The following is a 16,125-nucleotide window of genomic DNA, read 5'->3' on the forward strand; positions in this document are numbered from 1 at the left end:
CAGCCACTATGCTAGGCAATTTATAACTATTGTCCAATTTAATCATAACAACAACATTGTGTCATATATGCCTTTATTCCTATTTTATGCTTGAAGAAACTGAGGCAGAAAAAAATTTAGTGATTTGTTGAGGGTCACATAAGTAGCTTAATATCTGAGTGTGGACTGGTGTGTGCCCACTATATCATCCAGTTGCCTAGGAAAGTAGAATTTAAAGTGAAAGTTCTATTCAGTACTGCTATGGCATAGTAAATGTAACAAATGCTGACCAAAATGAATGACTTCTGATACCAACAGTCAATATTTCTCTGGAGTATAACATTAGGAAAAAAGATACTTAAAATCTTCACAGAAGTACATCATTATTCTTGTCTCAGACTGCATTTCAGGATACAAGATTATATTCTAAGGAAGAAGTTAAAATTTCTTTTTTAATTTGTTTAAAAATTTATATTTTAATTATTTTCTCAACATTTTAAAAAAATGGAATATGATTTAACGTCTTAGAAAATATTAGCATAGAAATTTGATGCCCAGCAATATATAACCAAAATAAGCTGCAGAGTTTTGTTTAGATAGCAAGTTTATCATTATGATACAAAGATAATTCACAGCCTTCTTTGGAGCGCATCTATAGAGTGCCTCAAGTCAGACTGCTATTTTCAAATTTGTGAAGAAAATTAGAACAAAAGAAAATATTTTGAATATCAAAGGGAATTCGGGAAGTTTAATATCTTTTCTGCCATCTGTTTTGCAGTAAGAAAATCAGTACTATAGAATATAGAATTAATATCCTCAAAGATAATAGGTACAGAATTTTATAGCTACCTCAATTTGACCACATAGTTTACTTAAATTTCTTTTTAAAAGTTATAACCACAAGCATAAAAAATCACAAGCCTCACAATGCAATAACTGTGTGAAATGAAAAACATGTAATTCACTTCATATAAATAAAGGTGAATGTAAATTTAAGGTAAAGTATGTTAAATAGATATTCCTACTAGATTAAATACACAGATACATATACATACATTTCAGTAGAATTATTAGAAATCCATTTATGTGCCAATACTATTAATAATCTGCCATTATCTGTATTTTTTACAAATATTTCTACATTTTAAGCATCTGTTATTTTTTACTTTTGCTGGTTGAAGTAGTTTCAAGAGTCTTGTGATTTCCTTGTTATATTAATTGATTTATATAAGAAACTTCTGATTCAAATTGCTGAAGTCAGAGTTGATGTTGTTTCCTTGAACATTTTCTCATTATTAACTTGTTTTTGTTAATTTAGATAACTTCTTCTAGTAGAATAGGTTGGGGTTATTTAAATTATAAATTAAAACTGTATTCTATTTTCTAATTCTTCAGTGATTATTATCTTTTATATGACTACACAGAAGACTGATTCAGTAATTATTTCCATATAACTAACACTAATGAATTGTTTTCTAACAAATAGTCAATTTCTATTTTGTCATGTTATTTAGTCTGGTGATGTTCATATTTTCCCATTTCCTTAAAAAATACATCCATAATGTATGTTTAAGACTTCTATGCAGTATAAAAATTTTCATCTATATCATTTATTATTTCTGAACATATTTACAACTTTTTTCAACTCTTTTCACCTATGTACACCCCAACAAAAAAGTTACAAAATAAGCAATTTTATGTAGATTTTTTTTTGGAGAAACATTAAGCAAATTTTCCATGGAATTTCTCTAACTTCTTTTTCTTTTTGACAAATATTTTTTCAAATATTTTCTTATTTTCATGATGACATTTAAAAAAGAAATTTTTATGAACTCCACAATATCAGATGAGCAAGGGTCTCATTAAATAAGTTGTGTGACAAAGTGCAGATTTTCTTTTGACAACCATCCCCCACACATTTATTTATGTCATTTATGGACATTCTACATGTTTTATACAGGTCATTATTGAGTTTAGTTTATTTGTGTCGAATTTAGGTTAGAAAAAGACAAAGAAAAATATTTCAAAGTGTTTTAGCTACTAAAGGGTAGGAGTATGGGAAAACTTTGAGAATATCCAGGCTAGATAAAAAATCCAAATAAACACAAAATGATTTCTGTGGAGTCTAATACCTTTATAAGATAAAATTCTTAGCTACTAATTTCTAAGCATTTACAACATTTACAACTTATTTTAAGATGTCAGTGTCTAACATATTGTTGCCTTTTTATAAGACAATTGAAGGTGATAAATAAATCTACTTAAAGTTTATACCCCACATACATTCTCTGTAAGGTTAAAGCAAAACAACCATATGGGGGGTATGTCTCTTGTAGCTGATTGACCCAATATGCCCTTTCACTGGAATTTAATCTCAAACAACCACAAAGAAAGAACATTTCAGTTCTTTCTATTTTATAAATATACTTTGCTGGGTTGCTGTTGTTGTTGTTGTTGTTGTTGTTGTTGTTGTTGTTGTTGTTGTTGTTGTTGTTCAACACCATGGAAACCATCCATCAGCCATCACTTTTGAACATGGTACCTTGCTGTAAAAAAGGTGCCTGTAGATAACGTCCCTGAGTCAGTGTGGGAGTAGTTGTAACCTATGGCACAGTAATGAAATTGCATACATTCAATTGGAGCAGATTGGAAACATTGAAAGAGCATATTAGCAGCAACAGCTCAGAAATGAAGCAGAATTTATAATTGTTATATGTTGGATATGAATGAAATCATGGTCATCAGAGTAAAGGAGGTGGGGAAAAAAGGGAAATAGATTTGAAATCAAGATACTTTGCTGAATACATGGACACAAGAGATAATTGTTAAATATTCTGTATGAAAATTTATACTTCAGAAATCTACATACAATAAAAATCTAGTTTTGATTTATTATTTTTGTATAAAGCAAAAGAGAAAATATTAACAACAAAGTCTAAACTTAAGTGTGTCATATATACTTTTATTTTTAGAAATGATTGATGAATATTTACTAGAAAAGTATTTTGTAGAAGTACTTTACAACATATTAATGAGATCATATAAACTTATTTATGTTTTTCTCTTTTCTATAATCTAGACTACAATAAAATATTGGTTATCTACAATGATAATCAGGAAAGTATATTCTGATATGTTAAAGGAAGTATGTAGATAATAGAAAGGGCTTTATCTAGGAATTCTGCAGAATCTTGGCTCTGCCATTTACCATTCTTTTCACCTGTCACCTGAGCTTTCTAGGTTTTATCTGTAAGGTGATGGAGTTGAACTGAATGACAACTGGAGTCTCTTCCAGTGCTCCCATTCTGAGTCATCTACTTTAGGGCTATTCCATATATAGCAATATATTTTCAAAGGATGAAAATAAGGAAGATAAATATATGTAAAAATAAAATCAAAATGTTTTATTTTTTTCTTTGATTATTCAAGCGGAATTTAATTATTTTGAAATGTTTGTTAATATCATATGCTATTTTTGATACTAGGGTTATATATTGATATACCCACATAGCCATACCTACTATCAACAGAAAGAATGCTGAATTTGTAGTCAAATAGTTGATCTAAAATCTTTGTTGCTTACCCACTGGTGAAACCTCAGATAAGATACAACCACTCAATATTTCAGTTTCTTTATCCTTATTTGTTGACTAGTACCAAGATTGTCATTGAAATTCTTCAGATACCTTGAAATTTCTCAGATTTTTTTGTGTGTTTGCTTTTCTGATTTTCTTTCCTTTACTTTATCAGTTTTGTGAGGACTTGGGTTCATCATCATGAACCTTAGTTGTCACTGTATTGAAGAAATGTAAAAATGCTGGATAACAGAATTCTGTTTGATATAATACCAGGTGAGTCAGATTTTACAAATCTTTCTTTACAATAAACTATGGTAAATTAGACACACAGCAGCTGAACTGAGGTATTAAAAAAACCAAATAATTGGAATTATCTTTTTCATTATAGAATCCAGTAACTGCAATGGGCAGACTGACTGTATTATTGTAAATAAACAGAAATATTCTATTTAAACTTAATTTTTAGTGGATAAAAAATATTGTAAACCCACACTTCTGGGTTAGCATTTTTATCACTGGTATAACCAACATTCTTTAAGTGTAGTTCCAATAAAATGTTTCCCAACAAATAGGGATTAAAAATGGAATGAATCAATCAGTTTGGGTAATTTAAATTAAATGTATTTATGATGACATTATATCCTACAGATTGTTTATTCAGCACAATGCTGAGTTGTTTCCACTTTCTGAGAAAAAGAGCTGCTCTTTATTACTTACAGTTAAGAGGAGCAATCTCAGTTACAGTAAATACCAGAAATAATAGCTCAGAAAATAATTTCATCAGATTTGATGTAATGGAGGGATCATTTGATTCTGCATTTTGTGAAGTGGCAGTCTACACTGATCACATTTGTCCCATTAGAACTAATTGACTTTATTTATGAAAGTGTAAAAGCAGGTATTAAGGATATGTGTCAGACCCTTTGCTAGGTACTAGAGGTACAAGTACAAGAGCAAAGATAATGTTTGTACCCTCCTAATGGTAGGTAAAAATGCATAAAGGAGAGACATTTTGGTTTAAAAAGTTACTAGGATGGAATCATATCATATCATATGACATATCACCCCTACTAGAAATATTGAGGGTTGATATGACAATATTTCCCAAACTATTATGGAGAAGAGAGGTATTTGCAATATTGCTGGCAAGATTGAGTAGATTAAGAAGTGGAGATTGTGGCTGGAAACAAAGCTAGATGAAACATTCACTAATAACAAAACAGTCCCAGAGGAGAAACTGGAGATGAAGGGGTTAAATAACTCTAAGTCAAAGTAGCAAAAGGTTAGTATTAAAATCGCTTTAGAATATTGAGTGTTGTGCTATTCTAAATATATAAAAAGTGAGGTGTAGGAGCACAGATAAGTTTAGGTGTCTTTGTTCCTAGCTTATTTTAAGTCTAAGGGGACAAACAAGCACATTTGCGGGTCCTGATACTGAATAGGATCTTTAGACAGGGTACAAAGCTAATATATTTACCAGGGGATCGTCTGAATCTTAAAAAAACCATAGAGGCAGCAAAGAGGAATGGGTTATTAGAGCTATGCATCAGAATGACAAATCTAGAAGATGCTAATAGTAGCTCAGCTTTGTAACAGTTGAAGAATTTTAGTGGAAAATATAAAAATGACAATAACAACACCAGAGTTTAGCAAATAGTTAACAAATAATCATGTTAATGCATGTTAATTCATCCATGCCTGAATATTATGAGATTTTATTGTCTGTGTTGTCTCCAAAGGTTTTTCACAGTGGGTTTATCCAATTTAACATAGATATTCCTCACTTTCTCTTGATATCAGGAGGATGTGAATAGAACATTCTTACTGTCTATTTGTCATTTTGCAAACTTGCCATGTGACCAATATATCTTCACATCTTGTCATACAAATATTTGAAAACTTCCTTTATTCTTATTCTTCTGTCTTCATCCTTTCAATCTTGCTTTGCTAAGCTCCAACCTTGGATTCTTTGCAGCATCTGCCACCTTTACATCAATTCATGTGCTGCTAAATTGAGTTGGAGAAAGTAACATCTTTCAAATAACAACTACATGAAAGAATCCTCCAAATTGCTGACAATAAGAGAAATACAAATAAAAATCAAACTGATATTTCATCTTATATCCTGAAAATTAAAAAATTAATATTATTATTTTGGTCAACAATCAGTGTTGGAGGCACTGTGCAATGAGAGGAACATTTAAACATTGATGATGAAACTTTTAAATGATATAAACATTTCGGAAAGCAATTGTGCAAATAAAGTAACTAACATGTGCATATCCTTTGAACCAGAGACTCCCTTATTGGACCTGTACCCTAAGAAAACCATTGATTAAAAATAAACTCTCCAGATACATAATATATTTATAACAGCATTTTTGTTATAGGAAAGAATTAGAATCAAACTAGAAGTCCATTTTATAAACATAATAAGAATGTATTTATAAGAATGCATGTAAGCAAAGAAAATAGAAAAGTTAAAAATGAAATTAAGAGGATTCAAACCAGTTTTCATCCTGTTGCTTTTAACTCATCCCCTTGTACATGTATCTAGGGCACAGAGGGCCACCAACCAACACATGTCATTCAGTTCAGGGATGCTGCATTATATCCATAACTTAAACATCTCTTTAAAAATCATCCTTTGAATAACAAAAAAGAAGGATTAGAAGGAATAAATACTAAAATATAGCCATCATATTATCAACTTCTAAAATTTTCTTGATATATCAACTAGCATTTATGCAGTGTTTAGAGATCTTTTACCATGAAATAAGATTGAGAAACAAAATTTTGATAAAATCACTAGTACTTGGCTAAGAAATAGAATGGTAGATCAGTGGAACAGATTAGATACAAAGGACAAAAAAGAGTACATCTATAGCAATCTAATCTTTGACAAACCCAAAGATACCAACATTAGGGACAAAAATTCATTATTCGGAAGAAACTGTTGGGAAAACTGGAAATTAGTATGGCAGAAATTAGATATGGATCCACACTTAACACCATATACCAAGATAAGATCAAAATGGGTCCATGATTTAGGCATAAAGAATGAGATCATAAATAGATTAGAAGAACAGAGAATAGTCTACCTCTCAGACCTGTGGAGGAGGAAGGAATTTATGACCAGAGGAGAATTAGAGATCATTATTGATCACAAAATAGAAGATTTTGATCACATCAAACTAAAAAGTTTCTGTACAAACAATACTAATGCAAACAAGATTAGAAGGGAAGTAACAAATTGGGAAAATATTTTTAAAAGTAAAGGTTCTGACAAAGGTCTCATTTCCAAAATATATAGAGAACTGACCCTGATTTATAGGAAACCAAACCATTCTCCAATTGATAAATGGTCAAGGGATATGAACAGACAATTCTCAGATGATGAAATTGAAACTATTTCCACTCATATGAAAGAGTGTTCCAAATCACTACTGATCAGAGAAATGCAAATTAAGACAACTCTGAGATACCACTACACACCTGTCAGGTTGGCTAAAATGATAGGAACAAATAATGATGAATGTTGGAGGGGACGTGGGGAAACCAGGACAATGATACATTGTTGGTGGAGTTGTGAAAGAATCCAGCCATTCTGGAGAGCAATTTGGAACTATGCCCAAAAAGTTGTCAAACTGTGCATACCCTTTGACCCAGCATTGCTGTTATTGGGATTATATCTCAAAGAAATACTAAAGAGTGGAAAGAGACCTGTATGTGCCAAAATGTTTGTGGCAGCTCTTTTTGTTGTAGCTAGAAACTGGAAGTTGAATGGATGTCCATCAATTGGAGAATGGTTGGGTAAATTGTGGTATATGAAGGTTATGGAATATTATTGCTCTGTAAGAAACGACCAGCAGGAGGAATACAGAGAGGCTTGGAGAGACTTAAATCAACTGTTGCTGAGTGAAATGAGCAGAACCAGAAGATCACTATACACTTCAACAACAATACTGTATGAGGATGTATTCTGATGGAAGTGGAAATCTTCAACATAAAGAAGATCCAACTCACTTCCAGTTGATCAATGATGGACAGAAATAACTACACCCAGAGAAGGAACACTGGGAAGCGAATGTAAATTGTTAGCACTACTGTCTATCTACCCAGGTTACTTATACCTTCGGAAACTAATAATTAATGTGCAACAAGAAAATGGTATTTACACACATATATTGTATCTAGGTTATACTGTAACACATATAAAATGTATGGGATTACCTGCCATCAGGGGTAGGGAGTGGAGGGAGGGAGGGGATAATTTGGAAAAATGACTAAAAAAAAAATTTAAGAAACAGAGATAAGGAAGGAATTTCCTCCTGGCATGAGTAACAGTCTGTGCAAAATCATTGAACCAGGAGGTGGAATGCCATGTATGGGGAATAGCTAGCAGACCATATTTTACTAGACTGGAGAGGACATGCCTAAAAAGCAATAAGGAATAAAATTGTACAGATAGATGAATAAATTAATGAATTTTAAAAATAAATAAATAAAATCACTAATACTATATGACCATGCAGAAAGCACATTGCACTGATAGCACAGAAGTAAAGATTTTGCACAACTATATCAGCTTTCTACATTGTGCAGGTTGCACACAATACAATATCAATTTTATTCCTAACAGATCTTAAAAAGATATTTGAAGGCCCAATTGTAAACTATGGTGATCTATTTGTATAGTCTTAATAAAAGTAAAATCCATAGAATCCTAAAGGAATTTAATGTAGGGCTATATTGAATTGATGAGCTGTAATAAAAACTGGTGCTACAAAGGTAAATGAATACCAGTCTCACTTTAAGGTATGTAAAACCACCAATTTAAATTACTTTCAATCATTATTAGCTAGAATGTATGCCTGAACATTACATTCATAATGACTTGGTCTAAAAATTAAAGCTAATGAAGTAAAACCATCAAATCAAATTATATTCATTATATTAATGTTTTAAGTATAAACGTAAGATAACAATTTTTAGTTTGATATGTACTTCCCTCATTATTCCCCCTGAATATCCCCCCAAAAAAATTCAAAAGAAAGACTCATTTGGCATTTCATATTTTTGAATTTGTCTTGTTTTTTTTTTTCCAATCTCTTTTGGGGTACCTAAATTGCAACTCACAGAAACCTGCTTTTACAAGTAGCATGCTCCATTTTAACTGTACTAACTCTATTTGTGTAGTTCTTCATTAACATGCAAATAACTAGAAATCCTATCAATTGGGAAAATTATGTAGAAAACCCTCATATTAAATTAAAAAAAAAATAAAAGCTTCTTTGCCATTTATAACTTCCATTCTTGTTTCCTTTATTGTATGCTAAAGCATTTTTTTCCTTTCTTATCCCTATGGTTCAATTATATGGTTCTTGTTTTGATTAAATTCCTCATAATATTTCAGAATGTGCAGTTTTGTGAATAGGTTCTCTCTTTTTTGCTTCTTCACATGTGGAGTTGTAATAGGAGACAGATTTCCACCTAAAAGGGCTCCAGATGTTAAAACATTTCCCAACATTGACTTAATACAGTGACAGCAATAACTCCTTCTGACTCTTCCCAGTAGGGTTGAGATTGTACAATATTCCCTATTGGCTTACCCTTTTCCCCTATAAAGTGTAACATTTTCCATGCATACAGAAGATCCCTCAAAGGTTCCCAAAATTGAAGGGAATGGGAATGAAGCCTAATTGCATGAAATTAGCTCCATATTAACCTGCTAAATACCCATTTAAAAGAAGAGGAACCTGGTCAGAGAAAAATCTCCAAGTTTTTTTCTCAGACTATGTCAGATCAAATTTTGGACTAATATACAATACAATAGTATCACAGAAAATATGAAATCTTGGATTATTCCATTTCAGTGCTTACCAGTTCCACACAACACTGCAAACTTTTTCTCATTATTCCTTGTATTCCTCAGAGAGGCACACCAGGGTCTTATAAACTTCATGGCCTTACATGAGGGCCACCTCTTGAGGACAAACATAATCACCAATTATTATTGTGTTCTCTAAGAATATCATTGATGTGTTAAGTAAGTTAATAATTTCTACAACCTGGTGCAGCACCATTGAAATATAAAGCTGCATCTCTCTATTTGAATTGAGATTTCTCCAAATACCCATGTACATTGTTACAGACTGAAATAAATTCTGGATTTAGGTTGGTTTCTAAATTTTGACATGGTAAAAGCATGCTTTTGTCAGATTATATAATATGGCAAAGCAACTGTTGAATTCTGTTAGTTTACCTGCATGCATTGTTATATCAGTATTAGAATTGTTACTTCAAGCTCCTAGTTGTTCAATGTTGCCTCCAAGTCCTTCAGCAAGGCCACTGAGAAAATTAAGAGCCACAGTCATGAAATTTTTATCAGGACCCTCATATTGATTGGGTTGAGCATTGTTCAATTTGACTTGTGCAAGAGTTTTCTGCACAAGGTTCACACAACACCGATACACTGGTTCATAGTATCAGAAAGAAGGAAATATGCAGGACTATAACAACTAAAGGTAGTCAATAAAGGAAAGGAAAGAAATATTAATCTTTAACATTTAGTATGTTCCATTTCTGCATTAGTGGAGGCATTAACATCTGTATATATTTCAGTATTTTTAAATGATGACCTACAGACTCTGCAAATGTTCCCATGGCATCATAAAGAATGAACATACTTTTATGCTAGTATTTACTAAATGGAAAGGCCAGGATGTCAACTATATAAGGTAGAGAACAAGTTCTGTATAAGTCTGCTCTTCCAGGGTAGCAATGACACTCCAGGCAATTTCTTATATTCTCTTGTAGCTATCTAGAATATGTTTATTCTGTCTTTAATGCCCTTAAGTATATATCTGGGGATTTACTATCTGATGCATATAACAGCTAAAAATGAAGCATGTCTGTTAGGATTACAAGGTGATAACTCTGGTTGTCTAAACAATTCTCTAGCTCAGAGTTCACACCTTTAGTTTAAACCTTTAAAAGGAGTTTATACCTTTAGACTTCTGAAAAGGAGTTTACACATTTAAAGGAGTTTACACCTTTAAAAGGAGCAAGTTCATTGGCTGTAGGAGTTCTCACAAGCCCATTCTCTTCGAGGATAAAAGAAGGCAACATTGAGTCTGAAGAGCAGTCTAGACTGGGATAATGAGTTTGGATGGCAGTTCTGAATTGAGTCAAAGAGAAGATGTGCTGTGAATTTGCAAGTCCAGCAACCCCACACTTTTTTGGGGGAAGGTTCCAGAAGCCTCCCAAGAAACCTGCTCACAGAGGAAAAGATAATACAGAAAAGAAACTTCCTCCCAGAGAAGGATTATAATTGAAGAGACGATCAGAACATTACACATGTCATAAAAGGTACATGAGTCTTTTTATCAGAGAATCACTAAATGAAGTGAGGGATGAGTTTAGTCAGATTTGATGTCATACTTTGCAAACAAACTTCAGAAACTGTTCCAAAGACTAAGATGCCTGTTTTGCTAACTCTCCAGTCATGATAAAAAATAATTCTTTCAAGAGGGGCAAATAAGTGGCAAGTTCATCACAAAAGATATTTGACAGGACATCTAGAGTTGTAGCAGAACACTTTTTTAGATTATAGTCAAACATTATATCATGACTATCAAGTTTAGTATATTATCTTCCTCTTCTTAAATTCTATCTTCATCATGCTGCTGAGCCACTATCTGTGACTGACGAAAATGAGGCTTTATATGTACATATTATATACATATACATATATATACATATATATGTAATACACACACAAACACACACACATATATATATAATATATACACATGTATATATATATATGTATACTATACACACACATGTATATATATAGCTATACATAGCTTATTTGCTATTAAGAATAGCTTCATCTCCTTCACATCATCCTTAAATAAAGCAATACCTATTTCTGAGTATTTATGCTATTTACTAATACAGGTATCAACATGGATATCTACAGAGTTTATCTTTGCAAATAGGCTGTTCAACCAAAGTAAGCCAAAATTCACAAGCTTCCAAAATCACAGTTTCATTTTGATTTTCTGATCTTCTGAAACAAGTACTTAGCTATATTGTACACACAAGAAATCAGGCAATCCATTTGGACTTCAAGTGACAGCATGAGTGCCCAACATACATTTCTATGTACTTCTGCTTTTTATCACCAGACAATGTAATAGACCCTTAATAAAGAGTCAATGTGTAATATTAAAGCTTGGATTCTACTGATGATAAATTTATTGACACATAAAACAGCATAAGACCTTATTTTGGAACAAAATTGCTTAAAGAACAATAAAAATTTAAGAATCATGATGGTAATCATGATCTCTATCTAAAATTTCAGCAGAATTTTCATAAATTGTCTAAAGGGCTCCAAATACTTCTTCAAAATATTATAATCTTCAGAATCCAAGTAGCTACAGAGCTTTGGCAAGAGTTCAGACTAGTTTTGTAATTCTCCTTGGAGGAAATGGGAGTTTTGTTTAGAAGGAAGGAGTCACCAATATTATTCATATATTCACTTTAAATAAAATCTGTTGCTCCATTTAGGAAGCTATGAAAGTGTACTTTCACATTATTTCAAGATCTTGTGGGTTCATCTTTGGATTTGAACTTTGGAGAACAAAAGTCAAGTAATTCTTAAAATCAGAATAGTCATTGGGTGACTACAGGATTCTGTGAGCAGAAGTGTTTAGGGACTGGGACTCTTTGAGTAATTGCTGGATTTTTTGAAGACCTTGCTTACTGAGTTTCCATTCATCATCCATCTTGGTTTTTTGGACTGTAGGTTTTGAGACCTTTTGACTGGGAATGCTAGCTTAACAACTGCCAGCAGCAAGGCCATCAAGTTCAACTGCTGCTGTTACTTGCTTCTTCTTCTGCAACTCAATAAAAGTCCTTTGATTGGAAGAATAGCTAAACAAATTATGGTGCATGAATATAATAGAATAACATTGAGCTATAGAAATGATGAATGTGATGAATCCATGTATGGAAAGGTATCCATAGGTAATAAGAGAAGATGCACTCAATGTATCCCTTTGTGGAAATGGGATGTCCATAGATGTTGTGCATTATATGTATTTTGAGTTTTTTTTAAAGTACTGATCCTTTAATTCTGATGGACATGGCTCTCTTCAAGAATGAGATGACTTAAACCAGTTCCAATTATTCAGTAATGAAAAGAGACATATACATGCAGAAAGAGGACTGTGGGTAGTGAGTGTGGACGATTGCATATAATTTTCATTCTTTCTGTTGATGTTTGCATGCATTTTGTTTTCTTTCTCACATTTTTTTTTCTTCTTGATCTGATATTTCTTGAGCAGCAAGCTAACTGTATAAAATGTGTAAATATATTGGATTTTACATATATTTTAACATATTTAGCATGTATTAGACTACCTGCCATCTAGGGGAGAGTGTGGAGGGAAGGAGGGAAAAATTTGGAAGAGAAAGTTTTGTTAAGATCAATGTTGAAAAATTACCCATGCATATGTTTTGTAAATAAAAAGCTTTAATAAAAAAGTATTGATTATTTGTGTCAATTCATTTTCTTTTCCTTTTCTTTTGTCTTTAAAAATCTTATAAGGGATAATTCTCTGGGAAGAAGAAAGGGAAGAACACTGCAGGAAATTGTGATGATATGGGAAAAAATCAATATAAACTTATGAAAAATCCATAATGAATAGATTCATTACAAATTTGTAGTGTATATTCTCAGTAGGCCATTAATGTTGAACACTCAGTTGCAGCAAACATTTTTAATATATTTCCCTAATTATTTTAATTTTCCATTAATTACAACTCCTATTTTGAGTTTTGGTATTCCTTCTCATTGCTCCAATGTATGTTTTACCATGCCTTTTTTCTCTTCTTCCACATCGCTCAAATATTTTCTCCCTACTATCTCATTTTTACCCTTGCATTGCAAGAATAATTGTCCTTAGTTGCATCACTTGTAAACATCTTTTCAAAGGTGATCATGGGATTAATCCTATATATATATATATACTACTATGGGTGAATCCCATATTACTCCCACAATGATTCTCACCTCTTTAATTTTCAATCTCTCTCTACTAGCTCTTTTTCTGCTACCTACAAACATACTTATGTTTCCTCCATTCTTAAAAAAATTCTCACATGATCTTACTTTTCTGTTATCTATCATCTTATATCTCTCCTCCCTTTATCAGCTAATTTTTAAGACCCAGTTATCTAAACTAGATACTTCTACTTCTCCTCTCTCACTTGGTTATAAACTTTAATGTGATGTGATTTCCAACCTCATCATTCAATTGAAAGTTATCATTCCAAAGTTTCTAATGATCTCTTCATTATTAAATCTTAAATACATCTTTTCAAGTCTTATCCTTTTTGGATCTTTCATTGATCACTGTGTGCCAAAATACATTCTGTTTTCTTAGTTTTTATAATACTTCTCTGTCTTTGTTCTTCATTCTTACTAAACTTGCTGATTTTCAGAATTCTGTCACATATGCTCTTCTCCTCTCCCTTTGTATAAGTATTTTGCCTTCTGTTATCATTGGTCCTCATGAGTCCATTTGTCATCTCTGTGTAGATAATTCACAGACCTATTTATCCAACTCTGTTTTCTCTTCTGAGGTCCAGCTTGATATCATAAACTGACTTTGAGAATCTTGAAAAAACATGTCAAATTCAACCTTTACAAGACATTATTCATTACCTATGCTTCCAAAACCTCCTCTCTTCTAAATTTTCTAATTAGTATTGAAGACCCCACTGTACATATACAGTCTTCATTCTTGAAACCTTGCTATTATCTTTAACACCCTATTCAACTTATCTAATCTCGTCACATCTTGTTTTTTTCTATTTTCATATTTTCTTATATATACATAAACACATGTATACATATACATGTATACATTCTGTATATATATATATATATACATGTATATATACATATATATGTGTGTGCATATATATATATATACATATATATGTGTGTGCATATATATATATATATAATCTTCTACAACAATCCTTTCTCAATTATCTCCCCCCTGGGGCAACTAGATGGCACAGCAGTGGATAGGGCATGGCTCTGAAGTCAGGAGGACTTGAGTTGAAATCCAATCTTAGACATTTAACACTTCCTAGCTGTGTGATCCTGGGCAATTCACTTAACCTCACTTGTCTTGCCAGAAAAAAATCTGATATAACTTTCAGAGTTACCTAGATGGATAAATAGTGGACAGAGTATGAGTCTTGGAGCCAGGAGGACCTGAGTTTAATTACCTTAATTATCTCTTAGTGCTTTCTTCTGAAGTTACCTTCCACTGACATTATCTATCTTCAATCTAATTTTGTTTGTATTGTGTCTCTACCATTAAAATGTGGGTTTCTTGAGGACAGGGCATAGGTTTTTTCCTTCCATTTTTATCTATTGATACTGCTGGACAAGGTCTGTTTTATGTCCATGCATCAGGCTTTTTGTTTGTCTATGGGACTCAAGTCCCTCCTCCTCTCTAGTCTACACTTTATTTACCTGTTAAAGTCATCTTTTTGAACTATAGCTCTGATAATGCCATCCCCTAATCAATAAAATCCTTTTATATTTCTATCCACTTGGTTTTCATTTAGCACAGTATATGGCATATGGTGGACTCTTAATAAAGATTTGTTGATTGTTTAATTACCAATTTTCTGTGTAAATGGACAGGTCAAACTTTTGTGAGTGATTATTGAGATTCTTCAAGAAATTGTCAAATACCTTAGAGTTTTATGTAACTAATGTTGTGCTATCCAAAAATAGTAATTTTTGAAAGACCTCACTATACACAGGGAATTCTTCTTTGACCTGGATACCATGCTATATTCTCTTTATCATACTGGAAAATACATTTTTTGGGGCAGCTAAGTTGCACAGTGGTTAGAGCACCAACCTTGAAGTCAGGAGGACCTGAGTTCAAATTTGACTCAGATACTTAACACTTCCTTGCTGTGTGATTCTGGGAAAGTCGCTTAACCCCAATTGCCTTAGCCAAAAAAAAAAAATAATAATAATAAAAAAATAAAAAATCTCCCGGTTGGATATCTCATCTGATGGCTATTATGAAAGGATCATTGAACAATGTTATAATAATAGCATTATTTATTCCAAGAAATCCTTGACAATTTTTATGTATTTATGGGAGATCCCACATTGAAAAAGAGTGTATAACGTATTTTTTGTTCTACCAAGTTGAATTATACCACTAACAAAAATAGATTCAGATTGCATGTTTTCTAAATTTTTTAATTAATTGTGAAATATTAAAGATATGGTCCAGCCAATTCCATTGACATTTGGAAAATCTTATGTTACCTGACTCACACTCTCTATTAAGGTATAGATGACTTATATAGCTATATATAGTTATTGATTTTTTTCTTTGTGATACTTTTTATTTTTAATTTCTATATTAGAAAATTAAATATTGTTCCCACACACATCCCTGCTATATTTTCCTCCTTCAGAAACCATGTATATAAATCTCTCAATGTTTTC

The 16,125-nt window shown here is 32.1% G+C and overlaps 2 pseudogenes; both read right to left on the reverse strand.

The window, feature by feature from the left end:
* Positions 1-9,352: 9,352 nt before the first annotated feature.
* On the reverse strand, positions 9,353-10,923 carry LOC141547279 (transportin-1 pseudogene; annotated as a pseudogene).
* A 33-nt stretch (positions 10,924-10,956) lies between these two features.
* LOC141547280 (transportin-1 pseudogene) lies at positions 10,957-12,355 on the reverse strand (annotated as a pseudogene).
* Positions 12,356-16,125: the final 3,770 nt, after the last annotated feature.

This window comes from Sminthopsis crassicaudata, chromosome 6 (assembly GCF_048593235.1).
Source record: "Sminthopsis crassicaudata isolate SCR6 chromosome 6, ASM4859323v1, whole genome shotgun sequence".
In the NCBI taxonomy this organism is placed as follows: domain Eukaryota; kingdom Metazoa; phylum Chordata; class Mammalia; order Dasyuromorphia; family Dasyuridae; genus Sminthopsis; species Sminthopsis crassicaudata.